The following is a 22,424-nucleotide window of genomic DNA, read 5'->3' as shown; positions in this document are numbered from 1 at the left end:
GGGACTACAGGTGCATATCCCTATGCTCAAGAATTTTTTTTTAATTTTTTGTAGAGACAGGGTCTTGCTATGTTACCCAGGCCAGCCTTGAACTCTTGACTTTAAGCCATCCTCCTGCCTTGGTGTCCCAAAGTGCTGGGATTACAGGCATAAGCCCTTGTGCACAACATATGCAAATAAATTGATGCAGTACTGTGGATGACTAGATTTAGAAGACAGCTAGAAAGTTTGATTGTTTGGACCTTGTAAATATAAGACTTGCTGAACTAAAGCAGTGGATCTATGTCCCAGAATTGAACGGGGAAATCCAAGAGAATGTCCAACTTCCAAGAGGGACAAAAAATTACTATTTTTAGCAGTATTCTAGCATATAGTGAAATCTATGTGAATAAAACTTAAACAAGCTGATTTTCTCAAGCCCTTTTATAAGGGTTCTGATCCTCCTCATCATGACAGAACCCTCATGACCTAATTGCCTCCTAAAGATCTCACCTTTTAATACTGTTGCATTGGGTTTAAGTTTCAACATGAATTTTGGACATGACACAAACATTCAAACCATAGCTGTGTTTAAAATAGGTTATATTACCATATGTTTAAATGTAAATTGGCATGACCTAGTAGTAGAAAGGTCTCTACTTATACTTAGTAGACAGGAAGACATTTACCCACTTGAACATACTGTAGGCTAAATGCATATTAAGATTTCATGCAGGCCGGGTGCAGTGGCTCACGCCTGTAATCCCAGCACTTTGGGAGGCTGAGGTGGGTGGATCACGAGGTCGGGAGATCAAGACCAGCCTGGCCAATATGTTGAAACCCCACCTCTACTAAAATACCAAAAATTAGCCAGGCATGATGGTGCGTGTCTATAGTCCCAGCTACTCGGGAGGCTGAGGCAAGGGAATTGCTTGGATCTGGGAGGCAGAGATTGCAGTGAGCAGAGACTGCGCCATTGCAATCCAGCCTGGCAACAGAGCAAGGCTGTCTAACAAACAAAAAAAAAGGGTTCAGGCATAGGTATATTTTGAAATGAATTTAAGTTTTATTCTGCCATGTGAAGATGCAGAAACAACACACCCCATCTTGGAAGAAGAGAGAGCAGCCCTCACTGGCCATTAAATCTGCTGGTGCTTTGCTCTTGGACTTCCCGGCCCCTAGAACTGAGAAATGAATTTCTGCTTTTTGTAAACTACTCACTTAAAGATTATTATAGCACCAGAAACAGACTAAGGCAAACATAAAATACCTAACTAAAATAAGGTCTCTGACTTAGCTACCACCTCCAGTGACACCCCCTTGTTTCTGATCTCCTTCACCAAAACTTGTGAAAGTGTTGTCTGTCTAGTTGTTCTCCATTACTCACATCTTAAGATCTCCTTAATTGAGTCCTATGGGGCTCGTTTTGTCCTTTCTACTCCACTGGCATGGCTCTTATTAAGGGCACCAGATCTCTTTTGCTGAATCTAGTTGTCAATTCTGTCTCTTTTTCTAAATCTTGTCATTTGAATAGTTATTCACTACCTTCCCTGGAGCAGTTCGCATCACTATATTTACTTGGTTTTCCTCCTTAATTGCTAACTACATCTTGTCAGTCTGCTACTCTGCTTCTAATAGATGTCTAAGTCTTACAATGCCCCAAGGATTTTGTTTGTATGTATCACCGTCCCAGACTTCTCCCTTGGGCTCAGTACAAGTGCTCAGTACAAGTACTTACATGGGTTTTCTATAGGTGAAGGCATATGGGAGGGGGTCATATGGTAGGTTCTGGTGCCAGATTCTCTTTGGCTCTTGTCACCTATTAGCTGGCTGATTAAGGCAAGTTTCTTAATGTCTGTACTTTAGTTTTCTCATCTATAAAATGAGGATAATACTAAGAACTACTTCATGGGGTTTTGGGGAGGATTAAGAAAGTAAAAGATATAAATAAGTAAATATATATAAAAGTCAAAATGTTCTTGGCACATATTCGGTGCTCAATAACTGCCTATTATTAATTGTATTACAAACATAATAGAGCAAAAGTAAAATCATCGATTATTTTCCCCCTCAAATATTCTAGTTCATTCTCTTCAGAAACCTTTCTCATGAGTGAAGACTACTGACATCCAACCAGTTGGTTTAGGGTAAAAATCCAGAGATCATTTTTTGCTCTTTTCTCTCTTTATGCTATTCCAACCTATCAGTCATTTCTGTTATCTTTACTTCAAAATTTTATACCAAATCTGACCAGTGTTTGTCATCTCCTTCTCTAAACCATAGTACAGGCCACCAACATTTGCTCTGTTTCTCTGATACTTCTATGCTTCTTCTTACAATACGTTCTCCATGGAGTGACCTCTCTAAAGTGTAAATGTACATGCAGGTTGAATATCCCTTATTTGAAATGCTTGGGACCAGAAGTGTTTTTGGATTTCCAGTTTTTTCAGATTTTAAAATATTGCATTGTACTTACTAGGTGAGCATCCAAAATTTGACATCCAAAATGCTCCAGCAAGCATTTCCTTTGAGTGCCAAGTTGGTGCTCAGAGATTTCAGAGCATTTTGGATTTCAGATTTTTGGATTTGGGATGCTCAACCTATATGTCCTTTCATTATTTAAAATCCTTCAGTGGCTATTCATCACATTGAGAGTAAAATCCAGTCTCCCAAATTGGTATAAGCATGTCTTGACTTAGTATTAGCCTGACTCTGGAAAGTCAGCTCCTCTCTCTCTCAGAGCTATTCACTAAAATCCACTCTGACTCCTTTTCTGTCACTCAAAGACGCCTAAAGATTTCCATTTTTTTTTTTTTTTTTCTCCAGACAGTCTCGCTCCCTCGCCCAGGTTGGAGTGCAGTGGCACAATCTTGGCTCGCTGCAACCTCTGTCTCCCAGATTCAAGCAATTCTCCTGTCTCAGTCTTCTGAGTAGCTGGGACTACAGGCGCCCGCCACCACATCCGACTAATTTTCATATTTTTTTTAGTAGAGACAGGGTTTCTTCATGTTGGTCAGGCTGGTCTCAAACTCTTGACCTTGTGATTCACCCACCTCGGCTTCCCAAAGTGCTGGAATTATAGGCGTGAGCCACTGCGCCCGGCCAATATTTCTCATTTTTAAAGGCTTTGCACTCATTATTCCTCTGCTTGGAACAATTTTTTGCCCTCAGGTCTTCATATCTGCCTCCTTTTCATTTAAATTTTATTTCAAATTCCATGTCCTGACAGAGGCTTCTCTGACTACTTTCCATCAAAATATTCTACTATTTGCTATAGCACTTACTAAGGTTTTCAATCTTCAGTCTCTGCCCCAAACTTAATTTACCCACGTTGATCACCCACCTAAATCTGAAAAAAATAAGTGTCTATTGTAGAGTGTCACTTGTTTTACCTGATTATCTACATTTTCATCATCTACTTTCTTAAATTTTATTTTTGTATGTACTTGGCCTTGTATTTCACTATTAAACAGCACACTTGTATCTGCTAATGCATTAGGAATTTTGGAGTGGTAAGCATCTCTAGCCATCCTTTTCACATTTGCAAATGTTGACATGCATAAAATAGTAGTTGTTTTGGATCTGAATTTCTCATGAAGAGCTACATGTTTTGGGAAAATTGAGCGGTTATCCTTTTCATATATTTAAGAGCTCTGAAAGAATTACTAAAATAACCTGAACATTGTGCTTAAGCCTGGAAATATTTCCCTTGAATCACAAATTCTTTTATTAATAAGGTTAATATATCAGAAGATTGTTTGTTTTTATCATTAGTTTCCAAAAGCATAAACAATAAAATAAAAAAAAAGACATTGGCTTCCTTATACTCACTTTGCTTCAGAGCACAGCAATGCATAACTTATTTCTCATTATTTTTGAAGCAATGATACATATTTCTCTGGGACTCTGTTTGTTATGGACCAGGACATTGACCACGGAGGCATGTTCATGGATTACTGTTTTATGATAACAGCAATACAGATGAGGATATTGGGCTTTAAAGAACTGCGGTCATGAATTTTCCTCTGCAAAAATAGAAAGACTCTTCCTCAGCAAAAGTAAAGATAATGTTATGTTTGCAGTCTCAACACCTTATAATCACTTAAAATTTTAAGGTAAAATTAGGCTTTTAATGTGTAACATGAAACAACAAATATTCTATTTTTGAGTTCTAGTTGCATCTTTAAAGATATGATGGAGCAAAGGGCTAGCCCAGCACATATTATCATGGCCAACATTTATTTGTGGAAAAAAAAGTAAATTTGGTGGTACGGGCACACTTTCGAAATTCCCATTGATAGAGAGGGCTCAGAGACAGGCTCTGATCTTAATTATTTTATACATTCTAAACTGAGATGCTTAATTAGAGCTTAAATTTATGGGGACTCTCTGAAGCATGACAGGTGTCCACCCAGGTTTCTTTTTTCATGAAGGAGCAAAAAGTAGATGCAGTCACAGCACGCTCTCTGGAGAGTCTCTGGTGACATGGGCATCTTCTTTTCTTAGCTGGTGTAGGAGGCAGGGGCGGGCTTGTAGGCATGTCTCTGTGCTGGTGTGCAGAAGCTGACTGAGATCCAAACATGTACTAAGGCTGTCAGATGGATAGAAGAAATGAAGAGATGCTAGTACTGACTTAATGAACAAACAGACTGAAAACAGGTTAAATTCAAAGATTAATAGTTGATTTTGGAGAGCATAGTTGATAAATCTCAAGTATTACCAAAGAGCTGCTATAAATTGAGTTTCCTAGCTTAAAATATTCAGTAGTTTTTCTTAATGGATTTGTAAAGAATATGTTTGAATAACAACTATTTTTTAGCTTCTTTATTGGCAAGTAAAACCAAAAAATAAATAAATAAAACTTTTTCAGGGCATTCTGCTTAAATCTCCCCTTCTTTCTTTCTTGTTTTTTCTTCAAGATAACTTAGGCACAATTCTTAAAAGAACACCATTTGGCTAATTTCCATCTGGCTTCCTTTCCCTCTTATTTTCACTACAAAGAGTGGAGTCTCCTTTTTAATGCTATTTCTAAGTAAATTCAGCTTCAGCTCAACACTCATCCTCCCCTCTGTTTTTCGTGTAAGCAATTATTTATTTTTTTGTGGGAGAAATACATATAACTGAGCTCTAACTGGATTGAATCAGATAAAAGCAAATTGTAGAAATACAGGCTCACTAATTTCTAGTAATATTTTGTATGCTCTCGAGTACAAATGTGTCGTGTGAAAAGTTCCATTTGTGCAGAAGAATTGAGTATTTTGCACACAGATAATTAGAAAATTGTCAAGACATATGTTGCTTTTACAAACGTTTTTGTATTTATTGTTTTGCAGATGATACCAAAAATTATCATGGTGCTGAATTCTGAAAAACCTCTCAACTTAGAGGTCTTCATCAGTGACTAATTGCTACTATTTGTAACCCACTTTAAAAGCATATAAAGCACCCATCTGGTAATTCTATTAACAGTTTCTATGCTAACATGGCGATTTGTCCTCAAAAAAGAAAATATGCAATTATGAAATATTTGTATTTGTGTCACTCTTGAAAAGATACAAATGTATCTGGAAAAACAGAGTTTACCATTCCTTTCCGCATTCTCTATTAAGTCTACAACCTTTTAAAAAATCAAATTAGATTAGCACCATAGCTATGTAGCTACATATATTTAACAAAATGGAAAATTAGAGCAATAATCTGAATAAATCAAAGCAAAAAAAAGCAACATTCATAATTAATCATCTGAATAGCATTATCAAATCGTCTTTCCTCTTCCCTCCCCAACTCTCTGTGTTGCCCGCTCTAGAATTAATAGGTCTTGAGCACCTAGGTCTCTCCCCTGAAAAGAGGGAAAGAGAAGTGACATTCCTGACCTGGTTATTTTGAAACTCTGACCTTGAGAAAACCGTATCTCTCTGAGAGTCAGTTTCTATGGTGGTCAAATGCAAGAGTTTTTTCTGCTAGTCTATAATAAATGCTGTCATGAATAATTAAAGAAATGAAGAATTTGAAAAATGTTTTGTAAAAGTAAGCCCCTTCCAGAACTCAGAGGTAGCTGTGATCATGCAAGTTTCTGAAGTAGGACAAAAATGATTGTCCACCTGAAGAATAAAATATTTAATTTCTGAGAAAAACGATTTGGAGACTTGCTCCAGCCCTGTGTCATTCTGAACCTTGGCCCCTTGGAGGCTTGTGAATATTCACTAACCTTCGTCTACTGCTGCACGGGTGTTCTTTATAAGGGACACACAGATTTTTCCATTTCTTTTTTGCTTTCGATGCCCTAGTAAACCTTTTGGGGTTGGCAGAATGGGTTGGTCTGATGTTTATTATATGTAACACATATTATGTCCCTGGTCTCAGTGCTACAGCACCTTTTCTGATTTTATGATACCATGTCACTCTTAGTTGCTTTTGGACATGCCTGGAGTGCAAAATCTCTTTTTTCTCTTGCTAAGTTTTTCTTATTCTTCAATATACAGCTAACTCAGTGTGGTAGGATTACAGGTAGTTTTAAAGTTTTATTTTTATACTTCACTTTTGTAGTTCTTTCATGGCTTTTATAATTTAAAATTATAGAATTAGAATTCTCTCTCATATGTTCCATTGGTACAGATGTTCACTTCTCATAATAATTATCTGAGTATAATATAATAGACTATCTGTCTCACTAGACCGAGATATTTTGTAACATATAGTTCCTTATGTCTGCTACAATGTCCATAAGAAACATTTATTGCATGTCAGTTGAATAAATGATTGGGCAAATATTTTACATCTGTAGTTAATTTTAGTTTAACAAGTAGACATATAGCAATATGAAATAGCTAATAACTAATTAGATCTGCAAATAATATAATATATTTCATATAATTTTTTTAGTTTTTTTTGCTTTTCTACTCATTGGAAATAAATGGTAAAATAAATTTCTTCATCATAATAAAGTAAATGAAATTATAATAAATAATTAAATGATGAAAAACTCTTGTAAATTATGATTTTTTAAAAAACAACTTCTTATTTTCTTTCTTTTCTTTTTTTTTTTTTGAGACGGAGTCTTACTCTGTCACCCAGGCTGGAGTGCAGTGGTGTAATCTAGGCTTACCGCAACCCCTGCCTCCTGGTTCAAGCTATTCTCCCACCTCAGTCTCCCGAGTAGCTGGGATTACAGGCACCCACCAGCACGCCTGGCTAATTTTTGTATTTTAGTAGAGATGGAGTTTTACCATGTTGGCCAGGGTGGTTTCGAACTCCTGACCTCAAGTGATCTGCCCGCCTTGGCCTCCCAATGTGCTGGGATTACAGTGGTGAGCCACCGCATATGGCCAACTTCTCATTTTCTAATTCCTTTTCTGTACCATATGAAGTATTTTCATCTTGTGGTCTATACTTAAACCTTAACAGTTACAGTGGAGGTGCTATGGCAAGATAAGGCCACAACTCATAAAAGCTAATTGTGACTATGTATCATGGTTTACCATGACAAACTATTGCTATTTGTCCATTTCATGTCAAAACTTAGGCTCAGACAACTGGATAACCTGAATGATAGCCAGAAGCTTCAAACATTCCTTTCATGTGGAAAGAAGGTGTACTTTCTACTGAAAGAATATTTCCTCTGGAGTGGCAGTCAGTGGCACCTGATAGGAATTGGCAAAGATAAGTTTAATTGTATTCAGTGTGATTCAACAGACATTTATTATATACCAGTTTGTTTATAATTCTCTACATATATAAAAGTAAATAAAGCCTTGGCCCTTTTGTGGAGGAACTCACAAAAAGTTTAGGGAGGCCAGACATAATCAATTACCTATAAAGAAAGGATGATAGTTTAATTTGCAACATTCAACAAAAAATTATTAAGGGCTGTTCTTTGCCTTCTTTGCCTAACACTGTGCTGGGTGCTAATGAAGTGCTATGGAAACAAAGTCATGTGGAATCTATTTGACTCTGATGTTGGAGGGAAGCAATTGGGCAAGACTTCCTTTTCAGAGTACAGTAGGTACAGAGCTTTGGTCACATGATACTTTTAGGGTCCTGTAACATTTTAATTTCTTTTAAAGTCAGAAGAGAAACAAAGACCTTTTAGGAAAAATGAAATGTTTTAGTATGTAATATCTTTATACCAATATACTCATAAAATATAATCTGTAGTGTCTTTAGTGATGAAAGTGTCCCATCAAAGTAAAAGAGCCTGGGGCCATGAAAGTCATAATGTGATCCTGACTGGGAGAAGCTGGAAGTCAGAGAGGATGAAAAAGATTCAGATTACCAGAGCTGGGCCTTGAAGTGATAATAATATTGCACCAGGTGGAGAATAGGAGGGTTTTTTAGCCAGAAAGGTTAACCAAAGCCAAGACCCAGACTTGTGAAAGTATAGGATGCACAATTCAGAGATGCACAAGACATGGTCCTTAAATGAAAAGATTTATCAGGTCAGTGGATAGAAGAAAAAGTATGTGAATGAAAAGTTACATTATTGAAGAAAGATGCCTATTCCAAGAATGGTGAATAAGGCACCTGCTCCTGAATCTTAAAGGTCTCTGAGAATTAAAGCTTTACAACTAGACTATTTAAATAAACAAAATGTTTAAACGTTTACCATTGTATAACTCTTGATGTTCTAGTCTGTATAATGTATTTGAGAGTAGGATAGGAAATAACAGAGTTTTGAAACTATCCTCAAGTCCTGAAATCTTCACTTATAAGTGATTATATATTTACCAATATTTATTTTATTGTTCTCCTTGAGTATTTTGAAAGTAATACCTAGAAATATAGCATTTCAAATTTACATGGAAAATAATGTAACATTAGAAATTAACTCAGGATTAGTTGAATACTCTAGTCAGGACATTAATTCTTAAGTATATTGTATGAAAGTGTTTACTCATAAACAAACTTTCTTTTTCTAGAATAAACTCAAAATCCAAATTCAACAGTGAATAAAAATGCAATTCATATTGGTGAATTCTGTTAAGCTATTTTCAAAATATGAGAGCATAAATCAAAACTTAAATCTAGTATATACTGTTGCATTAATTCCATTTCAGCTTTAATCAAATTCTAAAAGGGTAGTTTCCCTTGGTGTTTTCTAAACCCTGTTCTCAGTATTATCTTCTATTTTTCCCCTTCGTATAATGATGGGAAAACATTATTCATCTAATTTATTTTGAGTGAATAACATTAAGGCTACTTACATTTTTCTTGTTATTATAAAAGCTGTAGTGAATAGTAGGTGAGCTGATGAATTTAATTTTTCAACTAAGTAAACATGCACATATTAAATTCTCTAACTGTCATAAATATAATCAGGCCTTTAATTAGAAAATGAAGGCAACATAATTCTAAGCATTATGAAGATACATTGGACTTCTGGTTGTTAACACATCTAGAGAGATGAGGCAACTCAATCAGAATTCCAATGTCTAGCTCTATCCTGACTAGAACTTTTGCAGATCAATCTTAGCCTATAGAAGAGCCGCTGGAAATAAAAGACTGTGCCTATGTATGGTACATCATATTGGGAATCTTCAGAACTAAAGGATACCAGCCTCTCATATGAGAAAGTAGTTGGATTCTTGGATATTGCAATCTATGCTTACTAAATATGGAGAGGTATCTATTAGCTTTCAAAACACATTTTTTTTCCCATTTCATATTTGTTTGCAACTCTGAAATTCATACAGAAAAGGCATTAGTGAAAAATGAACTGTTCCTTTTGGTGCGTTACTCACTGAGTGATTTTGCAAGACTTTTATCAATCTCTGGATCCTCCAAAATACCTGTTATTTATTTACTTAAGAAAATGTTGGTTTGGCAAAACATTATGCTGAAGTCAGAGACTGTAGGACTGTATAAGGCACAATTCCTACCCTCAAGAAATGTACACTCTGATAGAAAAATGGAAATACAATATGATATTACTAATACTAGTGCATCCTATAGTATAGAGGAAAGACACTAAGCTCATGCTTAGGATGTCAGTGAAGCTTGCTTCAAGTCAACGTCACTGGGTCCACAGAAGCTTACTTTATTTTAATTTATCTTTTGAGACGGAATTTCACTCTTGTTGCCCAGGCTAGAGTACAGTAGCATGGTGTCTGCTCTCTGCAACCTCCGCCCTCTGGTTTCAAGTGATTCTCGTGCCTCAGCCTCCTGAGTAGCTGAGATTACAGGGGCCCGCCAACCCACCCAGCTAATTTTTGCATTTTTAGTAGAGATGGGATTTCACCACGTTGGTCAGGCTGGTCTCGAACTGACCTCGTGATCTGCCTGCCTCAGCCTCCCAAAATGCTGGGATTACAGGTGTGAGTCACTGTGCCCAGCCCACTTACTGTATTTTTTAAAGAACTGGGTTAATTATTTGAAATAATATGCCTAGTTTTATCTGTGACTGAAGCTATGAAATTTTTATCCCATCTTTGTTCTATTATTTTTAATATTTTGGTAAGAAAATGCATTATAATATTATAATTTATTACCTATATTTATGTATATTTACAGATAGGTAATGTTTCTTTATTTTACATATAGGTAATTTTTACATATATATGTAAATAGTTAGATTTATATGTAGCCAATAAAGGTGTGCTTGTGTATGTGTGTGTGTGTATATATAAATATACTAGAATATGCCTATATTAAATATATATTGAAGAGAGCAAATACCATTAATCACATTTCAAAAATTATTTTCATCATGCCTTGAAATTTTTTCTGCAGCTTTAATTTCATATCAGATTCACAGTAAAAATGTCATTCATCATACGAATTTCTATTACTAGCTCATTTAGTTGTGAGCTCCTTTATTTTACTCTTCAGTGAATTGTTTTAAAACCATGTTAAATGCAGTATTGACTCTTTTATTTACTTTTTCTTCTCTGAACATCATTGTTGGTAATATATTTTTACCTTTTTCTGGCCTATGTTTTTTTTTTTTTTTTTACCTGCTTGAATTTTCTCTTTATATGAGGAAGCCCTTTTGTGTTGGCAATCTCTGTAGACTTTTATTCACCATTCATTACTCTCTCACTTAATAATTGCTACAAAGATATGGAAACAAATCAAGCTGTTTCTTTCCTCTTGGGAAAGATTTCTAAGGCTTAAAATATTGGTATAAACTTATGTGATTTATTAATTAAAGATATTCTTTATGTTTTGGAAAAAGTTGCTAACTCCTCACATTTAATTTCTAATGTAAGAATGTAAGAGTGAATTACAGTCATTTTTTCCCCCATAATTTTTATTAAAGCAAATGTGTTAATTAAGACTCATGAATTGAGCATCTGCCTTCCTATATTATGTTTGACGTGATGGGAATGTAAAAAACAGTGGAAGGCTCTTTCCCTGTACTAGACGGGCTCAGAGTACAGCTTTGAGACAGATTAACAAGCACAAAATAAATAGCGCTATATTAATAAAAAGGAGAATACAGCTCAATTGTAAGTTATACAATGAATATTATAAATATATAGGTCTTTTTAAATCTGTGAGTACAGATTATATGTGTATATGTGCGTGTATATATAAATTATAGTGAAAAAAGAAGGATGTACACCCAGTACTATTGCTAGTGGTGAATCCGTCCCTATGGGTCTGCAACAACTGGATTCTTGCCTCTTCAGAGGAAATAATTTGGCCGAGGGGCAGAAATAGGTTTAAGGCAGAGGGAGAGACTGAAATGAGTTTTAAAACAAGAGTAAACATTTATTAAAAAGTTTTAGAGCAGGAACAAAAGGAAGTAAACTACACTTGGAAGAGGACCAAGCAGACAGCTTTAGATCCAAGTGCTCCATACTACCCTACCCTTGACTTGTGGTTTTATACACTGACATGTTTCCGGGTTTGCATTGGTACTTCTTTTCTCCTGATTCTTCCCTTGGAGCAGGCTGTCTACATGCCTATGGCCTGCTGGCACTGGAGAGAGGACACATGCGCAGTGTGTTTACTGAAATTGTGCACATGCTCATTTGAGGCGTTTATCCCTTACCAGTTGAGCGTTCCTAAAGGAAATCATATGCAGTTAAACTCTGTCATTTTGCCTCTTAGTGCACATGTGGGAGCCCCCTTACTCAACTCATGAGATCTTATTCGGAAGCTGCTGATCACTAGCTTCAAGTTTTTATATTGGGAACCTGCGTTTCTGCTGGTGCCAGCTGTGACCAATTATTATTTTAGAGAGACAGTTTAACAACTGCCTGATTATCACCTGGTGGTCGCCTGACATTCCTCAGGGGAGGGCCCTAGCTACCAACTCTAAAAGTATCTCACTACTGCTAGAACTTTGAGAAAAGGTGTTTGAAACAATACAAGCAAACACATTCAATAAATTAACGAATGGACCTCTAAATTACACAGGATCACTCTTCTGGTGAGATTGCTGATTAATTAGTAATTTGCATTATTTTATAGATACATTACTTGTTTGGTTCATCCTTTTAAAATATCATCTTGATTTTTTAATAGTAAATGTAGATAATATATCTAGTAAATTAGGTGAAATGAGCTTCAAATGTGCTTTAAAATATATTGTACTGTACATATTTAAAGAAATCCAAATGATGCCATGTTCTTTCTCGAGTTTTTGTATAATGCTGCTAGTGGCATATTTTGCTTTAAAATAAATTTTCAGTTCTAAAATCTCTGAGGTACTTCTCTCCTGCAGTGATTGACTTTGTAGGGAAACATTTAAGAAGGAATTTAAATTCAAAAGGTGCAATTTGAAACACATTTTCTTGTGACAACTTTTGACACTGACCTTTTAAAATATGTAAGCATGGACTTTCCCCTTTAATTATGCTGCATCTTTTAAATTAAATCTCTGCTGTAATTCTTTATAAAATAAGGTAATATTTTGGAATGAGGTTTTTTTTTTTAACTTCTCTTAAATTTGGAGAATAAAGGTTCATATGTTTACAATGAGAATTCAATAATTTTTAGAAACATTTTTTCCTCTCTTCATTTAGGCAATAGAAGTCACAACACTTTTTATCCAAACAGTGATTATATATGACACAAAAATGTATATTCATTTTTCAAGATGTTTTCTATAGTGAATTTGAGCCAGAAATTTCACAATGAAGAGTTAGAAGGAAATAATAATAATAATAATAATAATAATAATAAGCTGATCCGTGAGATATTTATTAGAAAGAATGGAGAAAAGGAGCATTTTTTGGAGTTACTCTTTGGTCTTATTAAAGGTCTTTTGCTTGCATTCCAATGTAGAGGAAAGAACTTCATCAGCTGCCTTCATTATGAGTTGGCATAGCATCTATTCTTACATCATTTTGCCAGAAATTCAGTGAGCACATAGAGAGTACAGATTGGTCATATCAAGAGAAGTTATTAATAATACTGAACATCCTTAGGTATTTGATTATTTGGCTATGCCATCTCTATTTTGAGGAATTTAAATAAAGAAATTCTCAAATAAGACCTTGGCAGTTGTGATATAGGAGAAGAAAATGGCACCTTGACTTAAAAACCTGATTTAAATAGATGCAAGATATTTACTTGGTATGGGACATTGGACAGGTCATCTCAGTTTTTGTAGCTTAGATTTTTTTTTTTGTAGCTTTTCCATCTATCTCATAAAATGTTGTGAGGTCTTAATGATATACAGTTTCTGAGGCTTTTACTCATAGTGCTCGAGCATTTTAGATTCATTCTCTATGTTTCAGTATGCTGAGTTGTTATTTTAATATTTTGAAATTTGGTTTTTAGATCTTAGTTTAATTATTAGTTGGTCCTAAGATAAGAGGCTGCATTATGCATTAAACATTTGTTTCTTAATTTTTCCTTTTGTCTGCATATATCTGTTCTAAAAATATCAATAAATAAGTAGATATAAAATATATACATAAGAATGAGATAAAGTAAATGGAATATTAGAGACTTACGTAATTTGTTGAAGAACATGCAGTTTTTAATCCTCATCCTTCTGAGACGACTATTCAAACTCTGGGAAAACTGACCAGACAACGTTTTTCAGGATATGTGGATTTTTTTAGAGGGCTTTCGTTGTGTTTTCAAATCAGGGCATGCATGTTATCGTGTTATTCTGCTTCATTTTCTACGATCTTTTCTGCCTGGCAAAGAGTATCTAAAAAACTCCAAATTGGTATCCCTGCTTCCAACCCTGGCCCCTACAGCAGTCTATTTTTTCAACTATAGCTAGAACACTTCTTTTTAAACACAATTCAAATTACTCCTCTGGTTAGATTCTGCCAATGATTTTTTCATCTCTTCCAAGTTAAAGCCAAAAGCTTCGAGGTCCTACATGACCTGGTTTCTCAGGTCCACTCCTGCCACATTCTTCTCACTCAGATTCAGCCACAGTGGCCTCCTCCCTGTTCTTACAACAAGGCCAGGTCTAATCCCTGCCTGAGTTCTGTATCTGCTTAGCCTTTTAAACCATTTCTTCCAAATTTCCTCAGAGCTCAATATGTTTTCTCCTTGAGGTCATCTTAGCAGTGAGCTCCTTCAGGTCACTCTATTTGAAATTACACCTTCCTTCTATATCCCAAACCCTATTCTTCTTCCCTTCCCCTTAACCCAGCTTGGGATATATATGTATAGTGTATGTGTGTGTAATATTTACCTGTTTATTTGGCTTCTTTCTCACCCATTAGAATCTAAGTTGCAAGAGGTTAGGAATGTCTGTGTAGTGGAATAGGAAAATTATTTACTGTTTTCCAGCTTCCATATTTCTAGTTGTCATATGCCAAAAGGAAGCTTTACGGTCAAGAAAATGACTCTTTTCTCTCCATAATATGGGACTAGTTGTTTTTCACTTCTAAACACCAGATGATTTCTCCCTGTAATGAGAGAGCAGCTTTCCCTTTGAAGAGAACCCAACAATTCCAATGATCATAATTAATTCTCTATATATGTAGATGTAACTATATAAATATAGTAACCCTCAGATTTGCTCCGTAGAACTGGAAAATCAGGACTGACTAGGGGGATTTGAATTAGAATCTGAAACATCAATTGCCCAAGGCACTGTTTTTCCAATATATGCAGCTTAATGATCCCAGGAAATCAGCCCTGAATGGATGATGTGACCGATAAATAAGCATGACAATACCTGAAATCCAATGGAATACTGGCAGGGAAGATTACAAAACAGGGCCCAAAGGAGAGGTTTTCAATCTCTTTTCCTTTCCCTACACTTATAGTTTTAAAATTTCATCTTATTGATTTTTGCTCTAATTGTTTCTATTCCTAACCATTTTGAATTTCGATATTCTAACTGGAAAGGGAAGGACACCTTTCACAGTGCATCATTCTTGTTGTCACAGGACGAGACAGAGGTGGCTGACCTGTGGTCCAGAGAGCACAGAACATTGATAAGTGCTTTTTTTAAGGTGATGTGTTTCTTGTTCTCTGTGAGGGTACAGGAGCCATGCCTCATAGTGGATAAAGTCTTCTAGAAATTTCCCATCATGTGTTCGAAGACCTTCAATGTAAACAATGTCTTTTAGGGAAGAAAAATAAGTATCATGAGGATAAAAAGTTGTGGTGGGGAACCTAGGCCTGCCTGTCTGTGCTGCTGCCTTGAAATTAGAGATTTCACTGGTTGGTAGAGCCGTGCTGCTTTTTCTAGATCGTTTAGATAGACTCTGATTTAAATGTGTTACATGAAGACTCTATTTAACTATATATACACTTTTTCATTCTCTTGGGATCTGATAATATTTGGGTGGATTGTGTGATTAATTAAGTGCAGATGGTTTTGTGCTTGTACAAGAGTTTAACATTGTTAGGGGGAAATTGAATAGATAAAGTAAAAATAGACTTCATTGCCGTTTTGCTAAGGACAAATTAAATGATTCATCTTCATATTGTCTATCCCTGCCATTAATTTGATGGGGGTGTTATGTTATGATAGTCTCTTGAATAAATAAGTTAAAGTTGGTTATGAAATTATTTGTTTAGTGGATTTTGCTCAGATCATTTTCAATATGTAGAACTTTTCTCTAATAAGGCATGGTGAACAAATTTCTGTAATTGGGCCTGACAAAAGAGCTCACTGTCCTTTGGAAAAGTAAATCCTATAGTAAATTATTCTAAAGATATTTGGGAGAGGATGGGGGCAAATTTGTGTAATGGTGCCTCTCCTATCTTCAAGAGAGGTAGTCTTGCCATAAACAAGTTCTGAATAAATCCTAGTTGAAAGCATGTAGAGCAGATAGGAAACATGTCCTGCCTTGCAAGCATGCTCTAAATATGTTAATATAGTCTTGAATTCTCATAAAGTCATTGACCAGAACAATTAAGAGAGTAAAAATTCTAATAGGTCAAAATTCAACATCCAAAATAATACTCTTGGACTTTCAATTAGCAATTTTAGATAGCTAAATGATAAGAAAATTCTTTTGCTATTAAAGAAAACAATAACAGAATACAGGAAAAGAGATGGAAAATAATGGAAACACTTTCAAAACAGGCCCAAAGTTGCAAAATAAATAGTAAAATAAAATAGATACTTTTTGTGTGTGAGAGAATGTCCTTGTCTAAAAAGCCCCAGGGGGGCTGTAATCCCTAGTTTATCTTAGTTTTCATACTTTTGACTCAAACATTTTTTTAAAAAATGAAAATAGTTCTTTTTGCAACTCTCTAGGAATATGTAAGAAGTGACACATTAAACTGAACGATTCTTCATACTTAAGTTTGACCACTGCGAAGAGTCTGATTGGACAAAGAGTTGTGTGTTTGACTACTACTTGTGTATGAAGAACCACTTGGGCAGCAAGCAGTGAAAGATGATAAATCATATTCAAATGGACTTAAAAATAGTAACGTATTATTCTGATGAGAAACTGAGCATATCACTGTGGCAAAGAGAAAACTTACGCTAAGTAAACAACACTAGCTTTTTTTTTTTTTTAAGGAATAAAGAAGTTTTGAGAATATGTGTGTCACAACCATCACATCATATATAAGTGATGATCAGACTGTAAAAATACAGCTAATCTAGGAGAAAATGGGGAGGGGGACATGTTTTCATGTGAATATGAATGTTTTAATGTGTAATTGATCTATTTAGCACATTTGCAAAAACACCACAGGCCATAGGAATTTATTAGTGATGACACATGAGGAAAATGCAGTGTTCATAAATTACAGTGAAGAAAATTTGGGGGGTTGTTATTGCATTTTCATGTTTTTTTTTTTTTTTATACTTTAAGTTCTAGGGTACATGTGCACAATGTGCAGGTTTGTTACATGTATATACATGTGCCATATTGGTGTGCTGCACCCATTAACTCATCATTTACATTAGGTATATCTCCTAATGCTATCCCTCTCCTCTACCCCCTCCCGACAATAGGACCCGGTCTGTGATGCTCCCCTTGCTGTGTCCAAGTGATCTCATTGTTCAGTTCCCACCTATGAGGGAGAACATGTGGTAATTGATTTTCTGCTCTTGCGATAGTTTGCTGAGAATGATGGTTTCCAGCTGCATCCGTGTCCCTACAAAGGACACGAACTCATCCTTTTTTATGGCTACATAGTATTCCATAGTGTATATGTGCCGCATTTTCTTAATCCAGTCTGTCACTGATGGACATTTGGGTTGATTCCAAGTCTTTGCTATTGTGAATAGTGCCGCAATAAACATACCTGTGCATGTGTCTTTATAGCAGCATGATTTATAATCCTTCGGGTATATCCCCAGTAATGGGATGGCTGAGTCAAATTGCACGCTATTTTAAGTACAGGTTCTCACCTGTCCTGTTATTATAACTGAATTATTTTTCTGTGCCTCATTTAAAAAATGACACTAATGGCTTAAATATTGATACTGGAACATTATCACAATGTACAACATCTCTTGAGCGCTTAATGTCAGTCACTTGTGCTAAGGACTTATGAATTGTCATAATGACTATGTGAGATAGGTACTGTTATTTGATCCATTTCACAGTTGAGGAACTGAGGCTTTGGGAGGTTATGTCACTCTCCGCCTGCTTGTAACTGGTAAATGATCTCACTGTGTTCACTCTCAGGTCTGTCTGATTCTAAAGATCAAGTCTTTACTACCCTACCTCCACTTTGCAGATTCTGGAAAATCACCTAAAGTGTTGATCTCCACATTGTCAGCCAAGTGATGGTTCCAATAAATTTTATCCACTTTCTTAAACTTAGAGGCGTCCAGAAGAACCAATGTCATGCAGAGGAAAGGGGTCAGCCCCATTTAGATGTGGGAGGGAAAGAAGATGTTCAATTGCACAGTTGACTCATGGCATTTGGTGTGCCTCTAGCATGGCACAATGTCCAGAACATAAAAATGAGGCTAGACTGGTTCTGATATATAGCTAAGGATGGTGGCCTTCTCAAGGTCTCGTTCAGATTCTGGGCATAGCCCTGTGTGCTTAAGATTTCCCACCCCTTAGACTGGCCTGAAATCGGTATAAGGCAGCGATCCTCTTGCTACAAATGCACTTGTCTTCTTAGTCTTAAACTAAGAGATACCTTTGCTTCTTCACAGATTGCCTTTATAGTCTCCAATGATAAATGGTCTGTGTTCATGGGAACCCAGGGTTTTTAGGACACTGCTGCTGTATGCATGAAAGTTGAATTGCTGGAATTGAAAACTTTTTATTTAAACCCAAACCCATCCTTCTGCATACAATTTTATTGTGTCTAGGAATATTCAGTTGAAATGGCTTCTGCATACTGATGTAACAAGAATAGAAACAGTAGGAAGGATAAAATGTGTATCCCAGAGGCACTATTCAGAACCTTCTGAGCTATGTTCCTCGATGCTCAGTTTTTATTAACGGTTAAATTAAGAGTGAGATAAATTGAGTTAAGCCCCGTTACACAGCAGCATAGTAACTGGTGATCACAAAGGATTGGTATCTCAGATATTGGGTGATGGCACAGACGGAGTCAGTCCTTAAAGGGCAGGTCTATAATCCGAGCATTTCCTCTCTCTTCCAGGCATGACTAATTAAACTCCTTGATAGTGCGGTCATGGGAGTGCCCTCCTATCCTAAGCAAATTCATTTTCAAAGAGCACCTACTTTCACATTTATTTGCAGGCAACTTCTATTATTTAATTTCATTTACTCAAAATAATGAGTAAAAATTTGAAGCTTTGCCTGATGGGGGACTGGATGCTATAAATGTTTTAGAGTGCGGGCCAACGACTGCTTGGTTTGGAATGCCACACGCCACATCCAGAGACCTTTTCTCATTGTTTTGTTGCATTAAATAGCGACAGCCTGGCACAGACTAACAGTGAGCTGTGTAAAAGGTCAGGTGTTGCATTTTCATCTTTGGTTTGTGTTATTATTTTTCTGCCTGTTAAATGGTACTGTAAGCCTTAAATAGCTACTTTACATTCCTGTGGGGATATTGTGTGCATTTTGATGAATCCGTCATGGTTTACTTATTTTGTGCTTCCACCTCTTTATATTAAAAATTTATATTTTTTTTAGTTAGACATTTCAAATACTGGGCTTTTAAACACTGGTGCTTCTTGTGGTCATTGCACAAGAAAGATTGCCTTTATTACATAATGCAACAGTGGGAAGTGCTGGTGAACAGAGGATAATCTACACAAGATCTTAAAACCTGGATATTATTCCTGGACTACCCCTCTGTTTTCTAAAGAACCTGTTTGACTCTCAGTCTACTAGTGGTAACAGAAACCTTTAGAAATAGTATGTGGAATTAATTCTCTTTTGAAAGCAACAGAATCCTTTGCATGCATTTTCCTTCTCTTCATTGCAGGGTTTTGCGTTTTATATGTGAGTAAGAAGGGGAAAAAATGTAAGCATGAAATAACAAAGATAAAAGCCTTAGAGCTTAGATGCAGAGACAGATGACAATACAGGCATCACCAGAAATGAGCTTTGCACAGATATTCATCTAGTGAACAGTTTGGTTACTGTATGTGATATTTATAATACATTAAAACATGGAGATTGTCCTGTGCAAGCTTTCTGGCACCCTTTTATTTCACAGGGTTGATAACATGGTTGACTTAATAACTTTAAACTGGTAAAAATATGGAGACATGATTTGGGTCTTCTGATTTATCTTTTTTTGTTGTTGTTGCTTTCTTCTTATCTTTTTCACTCCGATGCCTATGTCCTTTGGTATTTCTCATAGCCTGACGTGCAGCGGTAATGGTTCTATTAGCTGTGGCAAATCTGCTGAGCTTGCTCTTCAAGGCAAGCGTGTCGTCACTGGTACTTTTTGCAGTTCCTTATTAGTACGTGCCCTTTACTGACTCTGCAAGAGCCATCACCTAGAATTAAACATTTTCTGCTAGACCTGTCCTTACTCTGTGCAAAATGATTATAGTCCATTATGCCACCTCCTTGCTGACAGCCAGATACTGCTGAGATTACAATAAAGTCCCTGCAAATTCAAATATGATGCTACCTCGGCATACAGGGGTCTTTGATAGCGAGAACCGTTTGAAGAAATGCCTTCCAGAGATCAGAATATGAGAGGATTCTTGAAATCGTATTATGGAAACACCTGGTTACTATTAGATTGATAATATCAAGAGCTAGGATCTTGGGGGTTAGATTAGTAGAAAGTCTAATGCTCTTAAATTATTCTAGAATAGAATAGGGCTAACTCAGCATAGGTCCAAAAATGCTGCTTCTGCAGAACCAAAAGCACCCAACCAAAAATGAGAATTTCCAATTTCTCTAATTTTAGGGTTATCATTTACATTTCACTCCAAAAGTGCTTTTCTTGTTTTGCTCAGCAAAAGCAGTTTCCTTTTATTCTTCATCAAATTTGGAATAAAGAACCCAGAATCTGGAGAGGCCAGGAAGTTCCAAGGATTTCACAGAAATATCAGTCATAGCAAAGGCAGAGCCACACTTGATGGTTGGCTGTCTGATAGTCTGTAATTAAAGCGGGGTTTCTTTTCTTTCTTTCTTTCTTTCTTTTTTTTTTTTTTTTTTGCTTTCCTCATATATGCCATTCTCTTTCCATCTTCTGGGAAATCTTTTTCTTTTAGCTCTTCTTCATAAAGCTGACATCATATTTTCTCTAGTCATTGCCCACCAGTGTAGCCTGTGTGTGTTCTCCCTCCATTCAAAAATTTAAACAGAAGCTCAGAAATCTGATTTAATGTTCTCCTGGGAAACTTCAGATTTGTAGTTGTAATATTTCACTGAGAGATATCACAGGCAACTCAAAGGCATTATTTTCCTTTAAAAATGAATACTCTCAAGTATTAAACATCCTTTTTGGATGGATGGATGGTATACCTTAACTTTGCCATTCAAAAATGAAGCCCCCAAACCAATCACAACTAGTTGATAGAGATATATCCCAAGAATTACTGATGGATAAAGGAGTGATATTGCCTTGCCTTGGCACAGTGGCTACTTTAGGGGAGAAGGTCTTTGACTATGATCAAGAGTACAGTTTTATCAGGCAGAGTAGGAGGAAACAATACAGACCCAGTTTTAGCAACATGAAAGCAATTTTGGATTGTTCAGGATTCTGTTGTGGCTGAGGAAGCAGAGCAAAGGGCCGAATATTTGGGCTGACAAGTACTTGGGGTTTTCTGAACACTGTGGAAACGTGCTTCAACTTTGTAGGAAATGGAAGCTATCAACAGTTTATAAATAGTAATTATTTGAGATCTGTGTTGTAGGAAACTAATTCTGGCAGTAGCCGGTTTGGAAAGACAAAATTCAGTGGCACAAATGCTGGAGTGGGGCTTAGGAGACAGATGACGAATATCCTAACAAATCAAATGATGAAAGAGGGATGAGGTGAGATGTACAGGGCATATATAAAGTTGAATGGATAGTGCTTGGTGAATAGATGTGGATGTGTGGTATTCGTGAGGACAACCCATAAAATTTATTTTAAGGTTCTTGTTTTAGACAATGGAGTAGAAGGTGTTTCTAATATCTGACACAAAGAGTACCGCATTAGACACTAGGTAATATCACCATTGCTTTCCTTCCTCCCTCTAGTGCTTCGACATTGTTGAGTCATGTCTCAGCTCGTGGATAAGGCGTATTATTTATGTGATCTCCTTTTCAGTGTTAACTTTGAAAATCTGTGATATGAACCATAAGATTATCAATATTGTTTTGGTGTAATGTAGTACCATTTCTAACTTACACTTTATAGAATGTTTTGATAGAACTAAACTTTCAGTATGTTTTTTCTTTCTTTCTTGTTATTTCTCCTCCCTTAGTGTATTGCCCATGAAACTTTAGAAATCCTAAGATAGATCAATGCCACATTAAAATTTAAGGAACTACTTCATCAAAACCACATGCTTCATTTCCTGAGGATTGTCAGCAAGCCAGAGAAAAGAAAACATGTCAGAAATCTGCATTGCTGTTACTGGTGCTTCTTGCTTAACTGCTGCATTACCATGATGGTGGCCCTAAGTAGTTTCCTTTCCATAAAAGCACAAACAGTGCATGCAGCGATGA

The 22,424-nt window shown here is 36.1% G+C and overlaps 1 protein-coding gene across 14 annotated transcripts in view; it reads left to right on the top strand.

Moving 5' to 3' along the window:
* The window catches only part of LOC105487786 (protocadherin 7), a 427,259-nt gene that overhangs the window by 82,496 nt on the left and 322,339 nt on the right, over positions 1 to 22,424 (top strand). The gene's annotated exons all lie outside the window — the stretch shown is intronic.

Source organism: Macaca nemestrina, chromosome 3 (genome assembly GCF_043159975.1).
Source record: "Macaca nemestrina isolate mMacNem1 chromosome 3, mMacNem.hap1, whole genome shotgun sequence".
In the NCBI taxonomy this organism is placed as follows: Eukaryota; Metazoa; Chordata; class Mammalia; order Primates; family Cercopithecidae; genus Macaca; species Macaca nemestrina.
Note: the sequence above shows the minus strand (reverse complement) of the source record. Positions and strands in the feature narration are given on the sequence as shown.